At 39.2% G+C, this 13,205-nt stretch overlaps 1 protein-coding gene and 1 long non-coding RNA gene across 3 annotated transcripts in view; one reads left to right on the top strand and one right to left on the bottom strand.

The window, feature by feature from the left end:
- The window catches only part of LOC129655140 (uncharacterized), a 38,267-nt gene extending 29,236 nt beyond the window's left edge, over positions 1 to 9,031 (bottom strand). Inside the window, exon 1 of the long non-coding RNA XR_008715782.1 lies at positions 8,121 to 9,031. This is a non-coding gene — a long non-coding RNA (uncharacterized LOC129655140). The remainder of the gene's footprint in view (positions 1 to 8,120) is intronic.
- Positions 5,906 to 13,205, top strand: part of C6H1orf146 (chromosome 6 C1orf146 homolog) — a 33,181-nt gene continuing 25,881 nt past the window's right edge. The window contains exon 1 of one of the 2 annotated variants that reach the window (XM_055585171.1): positions 5,906 to 6,137. The gene's annotated coding sequence lies outside the window, so the exon portion shown is untranslated. The remainder of the gene's footprint in view (positions 6,138 to 13,205) is intronic. The other variant, XM_055585170.1, reaches the window with a different exon arrangement.

The following is a 13,205-nucleotide window of genomic DNA, read 5'->3' as shown; positions in this document are numbered from 1 at the left end:
ACATTGGTTGTAGTTAAACACATTGGTTGTAGGATTTTGGGATTTGTTGCTGATTTTTATATTTACTCTTCTTTCTGTTTTTTACATTAAATATATATTAATTACTCAAATAATAAATTTTCACTAAAAATACTGAAAAAAATAGGAATTATCTTTCCTAACAATTTTTGTAATGATTGTGGATATTGTGAGTGAAACATAAAAAATGGATCTCATTGTGTCTTTTTTTTTTTTGTATTCCCAAATTGTCATTTTATTTTTTTTAATTTAAATTTATTTATTTTAATTAGAGGCTAATTACTTTACAATATTGTATTGGTTTTGCCATACATCAACATGAATCCACCATGGGTGTACACGTGTTCCCAATCCTGAACCCCCCTCCCACCTCCCTCCCCATACCATCCCTCTGGGTCATCCCAGTGCACCAGCCCCAAGCTTCCTGTATCCTGCATTGAACCTGGACTGGCGATTCGTTTCTTATATGACATTATACATGTTTCAATGCCCTTCTCCCAAATAATCACCCCCCTTCCTCTCCCACAGAGTCCAAAAGACTGTTCTATACATCTGTGTCTCTTTTGCTGTCTCGCATACAGGGTTATTGTTACCATCTTTCTAAATTCCATATATATGCGTTAGTATACTGTATTGGTGTTTTTCTTTCTGGCTTACTTCACTCTGTATAATCGGCTCCAGTTTCATCCACCTCATTAGAACTGATTCAAATGTATTCTTTTTAATGGCTGAGTAATACTCCATTGTGTATATGTACCACAGCTTTCTTATCCATTCATCTGCTGATGGGCATCTAGGTTGCTTCCATGTCCTGGCTATTATAAACAGTGCTGCGATGAACATTGGGGTACACGTGTCTCTTTCAATTCTGGTTTCTTCGGTGTGTATGCCTAGCAGTGGGATTGCTGGGTCGTATGGCAGTTCTATTTCCAGTTTTTTAAGGAATCTCACACTGTTCTCCATAGTGGCTGTACTAGTTTGCATTCCCACCAACAGTTTGAGAGGGTTCCCTTTTCTCCACACCCTCTCCAGCATTTATTGCTTGTAGACTTTTGGATCGCAGCCATTCTGACTGGCGTGAAATGGTACCTCATTGTGGTTTTGATTTGCATTTCTCTGATAATGAGTGATGTTGAGCATCTTTTCATGTGTTTGTTAGCCATCTGTATGTCTTCTTTGGAGAAATGTCTATTTAGTTCTTTGGCCCATTTTTGATTGTGTCTTTTATTTTTCTGGAATTGAGCTGCAGGAGTTGCTTGTATATTTTTGAGATTAGTTGTTTGTCAGTTGCTTCATTTGCTATTATTTTCTCCCATTGTGAAGGCTGTCTTTTCACCTTGCTTATAGTTTATTTTGTTGTGCAGAAGCTTTTAATTTTAATTAGATACCATTTGTTTATTTTTGCTTTTATTTCCAATATTCTGGGAGGTGGGTCATAGAGGATCCTGCTGTGATTTATGTCGAAGAGTGTCTTGCCTATGTTCTCCTCTAAGAGTTTTGTAGTTTCTGGTCTTATGTTTAGATCTACCAAAAATTTAGAGAAGAGATACCTATCCTACTCAAACTCTTCCAGAAAATTGCAGAGGAAGGTAAACTTCCAAACTCATTCTATGAGGCCACCATCACCCTAATACCAAAACCTGACAAAGATCCCACAAAAAAAGAAAACTACAGGCCAATATCACTGATGAACATAGATGCAAAAATCCTTAACAAAATTCTAGCAGTCAGAATCCAACAACACATTAAAAAGATCATACACCATGACCAAGTGGGCTTTATCCCAGGGATGCAAGGATTCTTCAATATCTGCAAATCAATCAATGTAATACACCACATTAACAAATTGAAAAATAAAAGCCATATGATTATCTCAATAGATGCAGAGAAAGACTTTGACAAAACATACCTCAACATAATAAAAGCTATATATGACAAACCCACAGCAAACATTATCCTCAATGGTGAAAAATTGAAAGCATTTCCCCTAAAGTCAGGAACAAGACAAGGGTGCCCACTCTCTCCACTACTATTCAACATAGTTTTGGAAGTTTTGGCCACAGAAATCAGAGCAGAAAAAGAAATAAAAGGAATCCAAATTGGAAAAGAAGAAGTAAAACTCTCACTGTTTGCAGATGACATGATCCTCTACATAGAAAACCCTAAAGACTCCACCAGAAAATTACTAGAGCTAATCAATGGATATAGTAAATTTGCAGGATATAAAATCAACACACAGAAATCCCTTGCATTCCTATACACTAATAATGAGAAAATAGAAAGAGAAATTAAGGAAACAATCCCATTCACCACTGCAACAAAATGAATAAAATACTTAGCAATATATCTACCTAAAGAAACTAAAGACCTATATAGAGAAAACTATAAAACACTGGTGAAAGAAATCAAAGAGGACACTAACAGATGGAGAAATATACCATGTTCATGGATTGGAAGAATCAATATAGTGAAAATGAGTATACTACCCAAAGCAATCTATAGATTCAATTCAATTCATTGTCTTTAAAAGATAGATGATAGTCTTTAATACTATCATTAAAATTTTATACACTCAAAACAAGTCAAATGAATTTAAAAGCTTAGAATTAGGAAAAGAACCCATTCATTTCAGTTATTTTCATCAAAGTTATGTATGCATTTGAAGAGTGAAATAGTTCTGCAAATTTTAGTAAAAAACAATCAGTCCCCTGCTCTCCTCCACCTTCCCAAATCCCACTTCCTACAGCAACCACTTTCAATCGTGTGTGTCTTAGTCACTCAGTCGTGACTAAGTCCCAGTTCTTTGCAACCCCATGGACTGTAGCCTGCCAGGTCCCTCTGTCCATGGGATTCTCCAGCAAGAATACTGGAGTGGGTTGCCATTTCTTTCTCCAGGGGATTTCCCTGACCCTGGGATCAAACCTGGGTCTCCTGCATTGCAGCCAGATTCCTTACCATCTGAGCCACCAGGGAAGGTAAGCTATTATTTGTTTGCTTCTGTTTTCACAAATAACATGAACCACCCCCACCCTACCCCACCCCCACTATGACAGAATTGTTATGTTACAAATTGACTTGAAAATTTCAGGTATTATTTATTGTCTCACTCCAGAAAATGAGAATTTGGTTCTCATTTACCCACACCTATTACCCAACATAGTGGAATAGTAATTTTAGTTGTATCAGAATTTATAACTTACATTATTATAATTATGAAAAAAACTACTTACTGCTAAGTAAGTTAGTAATATTATTACTTTCCCTTCAATTTGGCTTTTTTTTTCCCCTCTGGAGTTTTAACTGTTGCTCTTGTTGAGAAGTCTGATACTATTCTAGTTCTTGATTCTTTATAAGTAGTCTGGAGAAGTTTAGAATTCTCTCTTTGTTCTCAGTGTTGTAGAATAGTATGTTCCTGTGCTCAATGTGGGTATATATTCATCTGTTGTCCTAAGCATTTGGTGAGCCTTTTCACTTTCAAAACACATCCTTCAGTTCTAGAAATATTTTCTAAATTAGTTGACACTTTCTTCCTCCTCTGTTTTTTCTGTTCTGTGTTTTAGGAACTTTTAGACATGAGAACATTAAATACCTTTGTCTTCATATTAATCTCTCCGTGTTTGTGCTTTACTTCTTGAGGTATTTCCTTGTTTATCTCCCAGTCTTTCCATTCAACTTTTCATTTTTCATTATTGCTACAATGCTATATTTTTTATTTTGTTCTTTGAAATTTCTCTTCCTAATAGTATTTTGTTCTGAATCTTTGGATGTAACATTTTCCCTACCTATCTGAAGATGTAAATTGTCTTTTTACTGGAATATAATTTCTTTACAATGTTGTGCTAGTTTCTGCTATACAATGAAGTGAATCAGCTTATATGTATACATATATCCCCTCCCTCTTGACACACCTGCCCCCGATTCCACCCATCTAGGTCATCACAGAGCCCCAAGCTGAGTTTCCTGTGCTTATTAGCATGTCCCCACTAGCTATCTGTTTTACACAAGGTAGTGTATATATGTCAATGCTAGTCTCTAAATTCGTTCCACCCTCCTGCTCCCCCACTGTGTCCATATGTCCATTCTCTATGTCTGCATTTCTATTACTCTCTGCACAATGAGTTTCTCCAAATTTTCTTTTTTCTATATATCTGTTTCAGTCTCTATTTTTCACATTAGAGAAGTTCCTGGGCTGTTTGCTCGTACTTTAGGGACTCAGAAGCTTTTCTGAAAACTATGTGTGAGTGAGTGGGGTTGCTGCTGACGGCAGGCCTCTCTGTAGGGTCAGCGATGGGGCTCAATTGTTGTGAAACGCCAATGTCAGCATCTTGAGGTCTTTTCACCCAACCTGGTTCAACTCCTCATAGAGCAATTTTCCTATCTCCTGCCTGGAGGAAATGACTTTTGATATGAATATTCTAGGATGTGACTGCAGAAGGGCTGGGGTCTCACTTTCCAGGTGTAAATGTTCTCTTATCCTTCTATTTTCAGCAAACTCCACTTCCAACCTCACCTGTAGTGTCCTGGTCAGAGACCTTCACGTTACCCTGTCCAGAGAAAGAACCTCTGGCTCTGCTGAAGTGAGGGAGGTAGAGTCACCTGGATGCGAGGAGGGCATCTTAGGTTCTAAGTTCTTCTTAAACAGACTTTTAAAAATTCTTCTGAGTTTCTGTCACACCTCTAGTACACCAGAACCTCTGGGACAAATTCCTAAGCCTTGGGAATTTCTGAGTTGCTTTTTGACTCTCCCCATTGCTGGCCTAGTTTTTAGCTTTCTTGAATTTATTAGGGTAGTTATCATTCCCTTTGTGTCCAGATTCACAAATGTGGTTATCATCCCCTCTACAATTCTCTTTAGTCTTTGCTAGTGTATATTTTTATTCTTATTTAAATATCTTAAACATCATTTATAAGATTTAAATGTATTACTTTTGTCATTTTGTTTTAGATTAGTATGGTTTATGGTTCCTTCTTGTTTTTTTGTCTTTTCCTCTATAAGATCAGATTTTATTTGTTTTTCTCTAGTTTTTGAAAAGTCACCATTCTATTTTTTTTTAATACATTTAATTATTTATTTTGGTTGCACCAGGTCTTCATTGCAGCATGTAGGATCTTTAGTTGTAGCATGCAAACTCTTAGTTGTGGCATGTGGGATCTAGTTCCCCAACCAGTGATCAAACTCAGCTCCCCTGCATTGGGAGTATGGAATCTTAGCCACTGGACCACCAGGGAAGTCCCTCGATATTCTATTTTTAATTCTCCAATCAGTTAACCTTATTTTCCCTAAAATACTCTTGGACTTCTATTTCTCCAATTTACAAGAATCAAATGTGTAAGTCCCCTTCTTTAGTTTCCCCTATTTAAGATAAGGAATTAGTACACCTCTCTCTCCATCACTCTCCTCTGTTATGTCCTTTTCTTCTTTCTCTGATATAGAGATATTTTGAATGTTTAGATCCTGATTATCATTCAGAATTTTTACATATCTTCCCTTTTAAGAGTATTTTGACTTGTTTTAGCCCAGCTCCCCAGAAAACAGAAGCTAAGGCAAAGCTCGGGGAATTAATGTTTTGTTGGAGGGTTCAATCCAGGCAAGCAATAATGAGGGAAAAAGTAAAACAGAGAAGGAAGCAAACAGAGGGTGGCAAATTGTGCTCAGCTTTATCAGAAACAGCTGGTTTCTTGGTTACACAGGACAACTTTGGAGAGGCTAAGGGAAGTTCTGACATTTGGAACAATTAGGGAAGAAGAGTGAACAATTTATGTGCTCACTCCTATCTTTTCTCCCATTGCTCAAAATATGCTCAGTGGGGGTTAACTACCCCTCAGTTCTAGATTGTGACAGGGCCCCTACTGGCAGCTACTGGAGAATCCAATGCCTACGTGGATACCACTGGGCCTTACAGCTCCCACTGCAGCATGTATGACAGAGCCCATGACAAAGCTGGCCTGAGAAAGCTGAGCCAGCTGGTGTTGTCAGGAGACGGAATGCAATTGGAGCAATCAGTATTTATTATTGAGGGAATGGTGAGAGCCCTTAACAGAGTTGCTTGGGCTGGGAAGCAGAGCAAGTGTTGAGCCTTGAGGGACAAGAAGTGGAAAGGATCTGAAGTCGTGCATAAGTGAGTTGCATTACATTTATGTAATGCATTTATATCCTCATTTAAGTTGTCTAGAACCTGTTGTCAGTCCTTCTTATCCTTCAGTTGACAAAAAAATAGCATGTAGTAATTAACTTGGTGTGGCAGCAGAGAAGGGCAAGGCTAACATGATTTTTTGTTCTTTCTAGGTATAATTTGTTTCCTTCACAGATGTCTGAACTGCTTATTCTATAGCACTGTAATTTAAAAATCATTGTCAGGCCATGTCTAGATGTAGGTATCTGTCATTTATTTTTGCAAAAACATTGCTATTCCTTTCTGCATCGATGGGCTTTTTTTCTCATCAGGAAACCATTCTTCCCATCAGACATTTGATTTTTCTCCCATTTGTTTGGTTTCTTTTTCGTGAATACCAATTATCTTCTCTCTCTTTTCTTGCCTTTATGTGTATCACCTATCTCTGACCTTTCTTTCTTCATCCTGGAGTATTTCAAATAATCCTCATTATTTATTAAATATTCCACCAAAATCAAGTCTTTTTAAATTTTTAATTGGAGGATAATCGCTTTACATTGTTGTGTTGATTTATGCCATACAACACTGAAAATCAGTCATAAGTATACATATGTCTCCCACCTCTGAAGCCTCCCTCCCCTGCCATCCCACCTCTCTTGGTCATCACAGAGCACCAGCCCGATGTCCCTGTGTTATACAGCAACTTCCCATTAGCTCTCTATTTTACACATGGTAAAGTATATGTTTCAATGCTGCCTTCTCAGTTCATCCCACCTTCTTTTTCTTCCCAGAATCAAGTCTTTCTTTATTGCCAAGGTGGTTTTTAATTCTGTGGTTGCATACTTTTTGTAGCATTCCAATCCTCCCTTATTTTATTCATAACTTTCTATTGACTTTCCATTGCAGCCTGTTGCTTATTTCTTTCTTCTCATACTTTGGTTACATATTTATAGAACAAGTATGGCTTTTTGTACTCTAAGGATGCATGTTGTCTCTTTAAGTTTTCTTTTGGATCATGCTTTTCCTCTGAGTCTTTATGATGCCATTTCCTTTCCCTCGTTCTGAAATATTTTGCCATAGGCTCCACGTTGATTTTTTTGTCTACTCATAAGTAAAAGTCCTTAGACTTAGTGATTATCAGTAGACAAAATATGTATATTTCTCTTAGTCCTGTTCCCTACTCACTTGTATGTATGCCATTTCTTATTTCAATTCACCTACTGCTGTTTTGCTCTAGTGACTTTTCCTACCCCACTGTTTGATCATCTGTTACTCTGAAATGATGGAGCGAGCACATGAAAAATTACCATATTCTCAGTGTGACTGCTCTTAGGTTCATCCTCTCTCTGCCGCTACCTACAATGCTGCACTAGGTTGGGACACTACATTTCTCAACATGCAGTCCACTCCCTCTTCCTATTCAGCTTTTTTCTTGGAGCTCATCTCTCTGTGATGTAGAACAGGAGAAGATAATGAACGTAGGAGGAGGAAGAGAGAAAGAGGTGATTAATACAATTCCGGCTTCCTCAAATAATGGGGCCTACAAGGTAAAGTGATAACCACAAAATTTTCTAGTTGGTGCAGACCCTTGATGAAGGGCAAAGAGATAGATATTACACTTCTTTTATCCTTTTTCAGACAGTGTCTGACTTACATGTTAAAACTTGACTAGGCTTTGAAGGGAAGCCTAGATAGGAATTTCTTCTTCTTGTTATTTAGTTGCTAAGTCGTGTCTGACTGCTTTGTGGCCCTATAGACTGCAGCCTGCCAGGCTCCTTTGTCCATGGGATTTCTGAAGCAAGAATACTGGAGTGGGTTGCCATTTCCTGCTCCAAGGTATCTGCCCAACCCAGGGATCAAACCCGAGTCTCCTGCATCTCCTGCATTGGCAGGCAGATTCTTTACCCCCATGAGACACCTGGGAAACACCAGAAATTTCTTTATCCAGCTCAATATTAAACTTAGGAATTTTTATGTTGTCAGACTCACCTGTTTACTGGTGTGTTGAGTTTTCATCTTGGTTTTTTTTATATTACGACTGAGGACTGCTGGCTAAAAATAAGAAGCTGTCAAAGTATCTAAACCTTGAGGAAGTTGCCACTGAATTACAGCTGTGCTCAATAATCACATTAAATCAACAACACCATATGATAGACAGCTGAGAACCAGGAGAGCTCTAAGTCAAAGCAGACGGATAGGACCAGTGAGGTTGGTGAATGCAAAATCTTTTTCTTAGTGCCTAGAGAATTGAATGTTTTGCTTTTATCTAAGTCAATGGCACCCCACTCCAGTACTCTTGCCTGGAAAAATCCCATGGACGGAGGAGCCTGGTAGGCTGCAGTCCATGGGGTCGCTGAGGGTCGGACACGACTGAGCGACTTCACTTTCACTTTTCACTTTCATGCATTGGAGAAGGAAATGGCAACCCACTCCAGTGTTCTTGCCTGGAGAATCCCAGGGACAGGGGAGCCTGGTGGGCTGCTGTCTATGGGGTCGCACAGAGTCGGACACGACTGAAGCGACTCAGCAGTAGCAGCAAGTCATACACATTCATATTCAAACCTATTTGGAAATAGAGAAGCTTTTGAAGCCAAATAACCAAATAATTTTAAGCCAAATTTAAAACATCCAATAGTTCCATTAAATTGCGCCTGTTGTTTCCAAAAAAATAAATTGTTTAAATCCAGTCATTTAAAAATAACAATTATACCTCATCAGGGTCTGAGAATATAGTACTATGTCAGTTTTTCATATCAAAGAAAAAACTGGTGAAAGTCACTTTTCTTTCATCTAACAACCTCTACAATTCCCTTTGTGTGTTGTGGTGGGGGATATGTATGTGTTGCCTTTTCATGGGCAACAACATCAAGATCAGAACATTGGGAAAGAAGCAGATAGCATAAAGAACATGCAGTGGAGCCTCAAAAGAAAATGACTGTTCAATATTTGCAATTGACAAAAAAGGAAAAATACTGAAGTACATTCATTATTTTAGATCTATCAGAGCATTCAAGCCACTAAATAGATTCAAAGGCTTTGTTGTTACTTCAGAAATGGAGGCATCTCACAGAGAACATTAAACTCTTCTTGCAGTCTCATAACAGGTTGTCACTGTGCAACGAATGTGGAAATATGGCATTGCAAGGTTTATGAAATATATATTTCTTATTGATTCTATGCTTTCAAGTTGAATTTTACATTTTCAATCCAGGAATCAATAATTTATGGAATTAATTTTTCATTGTAACTTTCTCACAGCTGCTGAAATAGGAATGTTCTGACACTAAGTAGGAATATAAATTGAACATATTTCTGTGTAGCATTCTAGGGAGTAGTGAATCAGGAAGTTGAGCTGTTACAGAATTGCCAAATATATTTGTGTATTCAATTTCAATACATTTGGGCCTGAATCATGAAGACACCTCTAAAAGCACAACTTAAACAGCTTTATTTGTTCTATAAATGAATGAATTGTGGTAATACATAAGCCTCCTGAATAAAAATTCATTAGCAGGATTAACTGTTAAACTTTTATTTCTAGCAGATATCTCAAAAATTAGTTAGCCCTAACCCAGAAGATTAAAGCTTGAAATAAATTAATTCAAGCCTAAAAGTAATAAGGGTATGAATTTTAATAAAAATAGAGGCCTCCATTGGTACTATTCAACTTACAGCTACTAACATTCAGTGAAGTCTGATATGTTAGTATTGAGACATAAGCCCAGTGGGACTTTCTAAGTAAGAATAAATACTTCAGTATTTGACTATACTTATTCTATACTTTTTAGGGCTTCCCTGGTGGTTCAGATGGTGAAGAATCTGCCTGCAGTGCAGGAGACCTGGGTTTGATTCTTGGGTCGGGAAGTTCCCTTGGAGAAGGGAATGGCAACCCACTCCAGTATTCTTGCCTGGAAAATCTCATAGACAGAGGAACCTGGTGGGGTACAGTCCACGGGGTCGCAAAGAGTTGGACACGACTGAGCAGCTAACATTTTTCATTAGTGCTTAAGAGGTACCAGACATTGTAATAAATGAAAGAGATTCATCAGTGAACAAAAGAGAAAAAAAGTCCTGCTATTGTGGAGTTTACATTCCAGTGAGAGAACAAAGGCTATAAACAATAAAGATAGTAAGTACATGCATTATACAGCATGTTAGAGGGTGACAAATGCTATTAAAAAAACAAAACAGGCTAAGACAGATCAAGAATGGTTCCAGTTTTAAATGAGCAAATCAGGGTGGGTGGGTTTAACTGGAAAGATGACAGAGCTCAGATTTGAAGGGCAGAGAAAGTGAGTTAAGAATATATGGTTGGCAGTGGGGGTTGGGCAGGGGGCTGGCTGAGCGGTAAAGAATCTGCCTGCCAATGCAAGAGACACGGGTTTGATACCTGGTCTGAAAGATCCCACGTGCTGAGGAGCAACTAAGCCCATGCGCCACAACTATTAAGCCTGTGCTCTAGAGCCCAGGAGCCACAACTGTTGATCTCATGTGCCACAACTACTGAAGCCTGTGTGCCCTACGGCCTGTGCTCCGCTACAGGAGAAGCCACCACCATAAGAAGCCCACACTAGAGAGGAGCCCTGCTCTCTGCAACTACAGAAAAGTTCACACAGCAGTGAAGACCCAGCACAGCCAAAAATAAAATAAATAAAATTATATATATATGTAAAAAGAATATGTCTGGGGGGAAAACACTTTAGACAGAAGAGCTGGTGCAAAAGCAGGAACATGCCTGGTAGCTATGAAGAGCAGGAAGGGAGTCAGTGTGGAACAGAAGAAGCAAGTGAGAGAGAGAATAGTAGGAACAATAGGGAAACTGGATCACATAGGACCTTGTAGGTCATCATGAGGACTTTAGCTTTAATTCTGAGAGCTGAGAGCCATTAGAGGGTTTTAAGCAGAGGGAAAACAAAATCCATGGTCTGCTTTAACCAGATTACCCTGGTTGCTATATTGAAAAATGACTTTAGGGAGCAAGGCATACATAAACATGGAAACCTGTTAGGAGGCTAATGCAATAATCCAGATGAGAGTTGATAGTGGCTCAGACAAGGGAGGTGGTTGGGCTGTGAATATATTAATATTTTGAAAGTACAGGCAAGATTTTCCGATGAGTGAGATGGGGCAAATAAGAGAGAGGCAAGGTATTTAAATCTAACAACAGCAAAAATGTGAGTTATTAACAGAAATCGGGAAGACTAGGGGTGATATAGGTTTGCAGGAGAAATTAGACATTGTCTTGATCATGTGAAATTTGAGATGTCTGTTCGTGGAAATATTAAATAGGCAGTTGTTTATACCAACCTGAAGTTCAGGAGAAAAACTAAGGCTGGATATAGAAATTTGGGATTTGTTAGCATACTGATTGGAGAAGGCAATGGCACCCCACTCCAGTACTCTTGCCTGGAAAATCCCATGGACAGAGGAGCCTGGTAGGCTGCAGTCCATGGGGTCACGAAGAGTCAGACACAACTGAGCGACTTCACTTTCCCTTTTCACTTTCATGCATTGGAGAAGGAAATAGCAACCCACTCCAGTATTCCTGCCTGGAGAATCCCAAGGATGGTGGAGCCTGGTGGGCTGCCGTCTATGGGGTCGCACAGACTGAAGTGACTTAGCAGCAGCAGCAGCAGCAGCATACTGATTACATCTAAAGCCATGAGTTGATGAGATCACTGAGGGAGTAAATAAGTGGAGTCTTGAACAACACAAGGGTTAGGGGCACAATTAGAAATCTGTATACAACTTTTGACTCCCCCAGAACTTAACTGCTAAGAGGCCACTGTTGACTACAGATCTTACCAATAACATGAACCGTTGATTAACATATTATATGTGTGATATGCACTACAATAAAGTAAGCTGGGTCTTCCCTGGTGACTCAGACAATAAAGAACCTGCCTGCATTGCAGGAGACAGCGCCTTGATCCCTGGATTGAGAAGATCCCCTGGAGAAGGGAATAGCTACCCAAAGCCAGTATTCTTGCCTGAAGAATTCCATGGACAGAGAAGCCTGGCAGGCTACAGTCCATGGGGTGTTAAAGAGTCAGACATGACTGATCACCTAACACTTTCAAAGTAAGCTAGAGGAAAGAAAATATTATTAAGAAAATCATAAAAGAACATACATTTACAGTACTGTACAGTGTTTATTGGTACCATAAGTTTACACCATTTATTTACAAGATGAATCATGTCAGTACCTATATCAATACTGTCTTTTTTTGTTGTTGTCTTTTCAGTGCTTGGGCTCTCTCTCTCTAGTTGCCCTGAGGCATGTGGGATCTTGCTTCCCCTGTGAAAGTGAGTTATGTCTGACTCTTTGCAACATCATGGACTCCTCAGTCCTTGCCAGGCTCCTCTGTCCACAGTGATTCTCCAGGCAAGAATCCTGGAGTGGGATCCATGCCCTCCTCCAGGGGATCTTCCCAACCCAGGGAACGAACTCAGGTCTCCCTCATTGCAGATGGATTCTTTACTATCTGAGCCACCAGGGAAGCCCATTATTTCCCCTATCAGGGATCAAACCCACGTTCCCTGCATTGCAAGGCGGATTCTTAAACCACTGGACCACCAGGAAAGTCCCAATACTGTCTTATGTGATACAAAACACTGTAGATGTTATATGTATTACTAACATTAGGCATCAAAATTGAAAAGATAATGTGAAAATAAATTAATTTTTATTTACAGGTATAACAATTCATGCATTGATAACAAAGCAGCAATATGATTGCTCTATGGTAGCCTAATGTTTTTGACACAATTACTTCATGGTCGGCCATGGTTCCATGGTGTAATGATGAGCACTCTGGAATCTGAATCCAGCAATCCGAGTTCAAGTCTCGGTGGGACCTTTTCCTTTGGGCCACACGGATCGATTTTGGGGCTTCCCAGGTGGCTCAGTGGTAGAGAATCTGCCTGCCAATGTAGGAGCCACAGGAGATGTGGGTCTGATCCCTGGGTCAGGAAAATTCCCTACAGGAGGAAATGGCAACCCACTCTAGTATTCTTGCCTGGGAAATCCCATGGATAGAGGAGCCTAGTGGGCTACAGTCCATGGGGTCACAA

This window comes from Bubalus kerabau, chromosome 6 (assembly GCF_029407905.1).
Source record: "Bubalus kerabau isolate K-KA32 ecotype Philippines breed swamp buffalo chromosome 6, PCC_UOA_SB_1v2, whole genome shotgun sequence".
In the NCBI taxonomy this organism is placed as follows: Eukaryota; Metazoa; Chordata; class Mammalia; order Artiodactyla; family Bovidae; genus Bubalus; species Bubalus kerabau.
The sequence above is the reverse complement of the archived record's forward strand: the minus strand, read 5'-3'. Positions and strand labels throughout refer to the sequence as shown.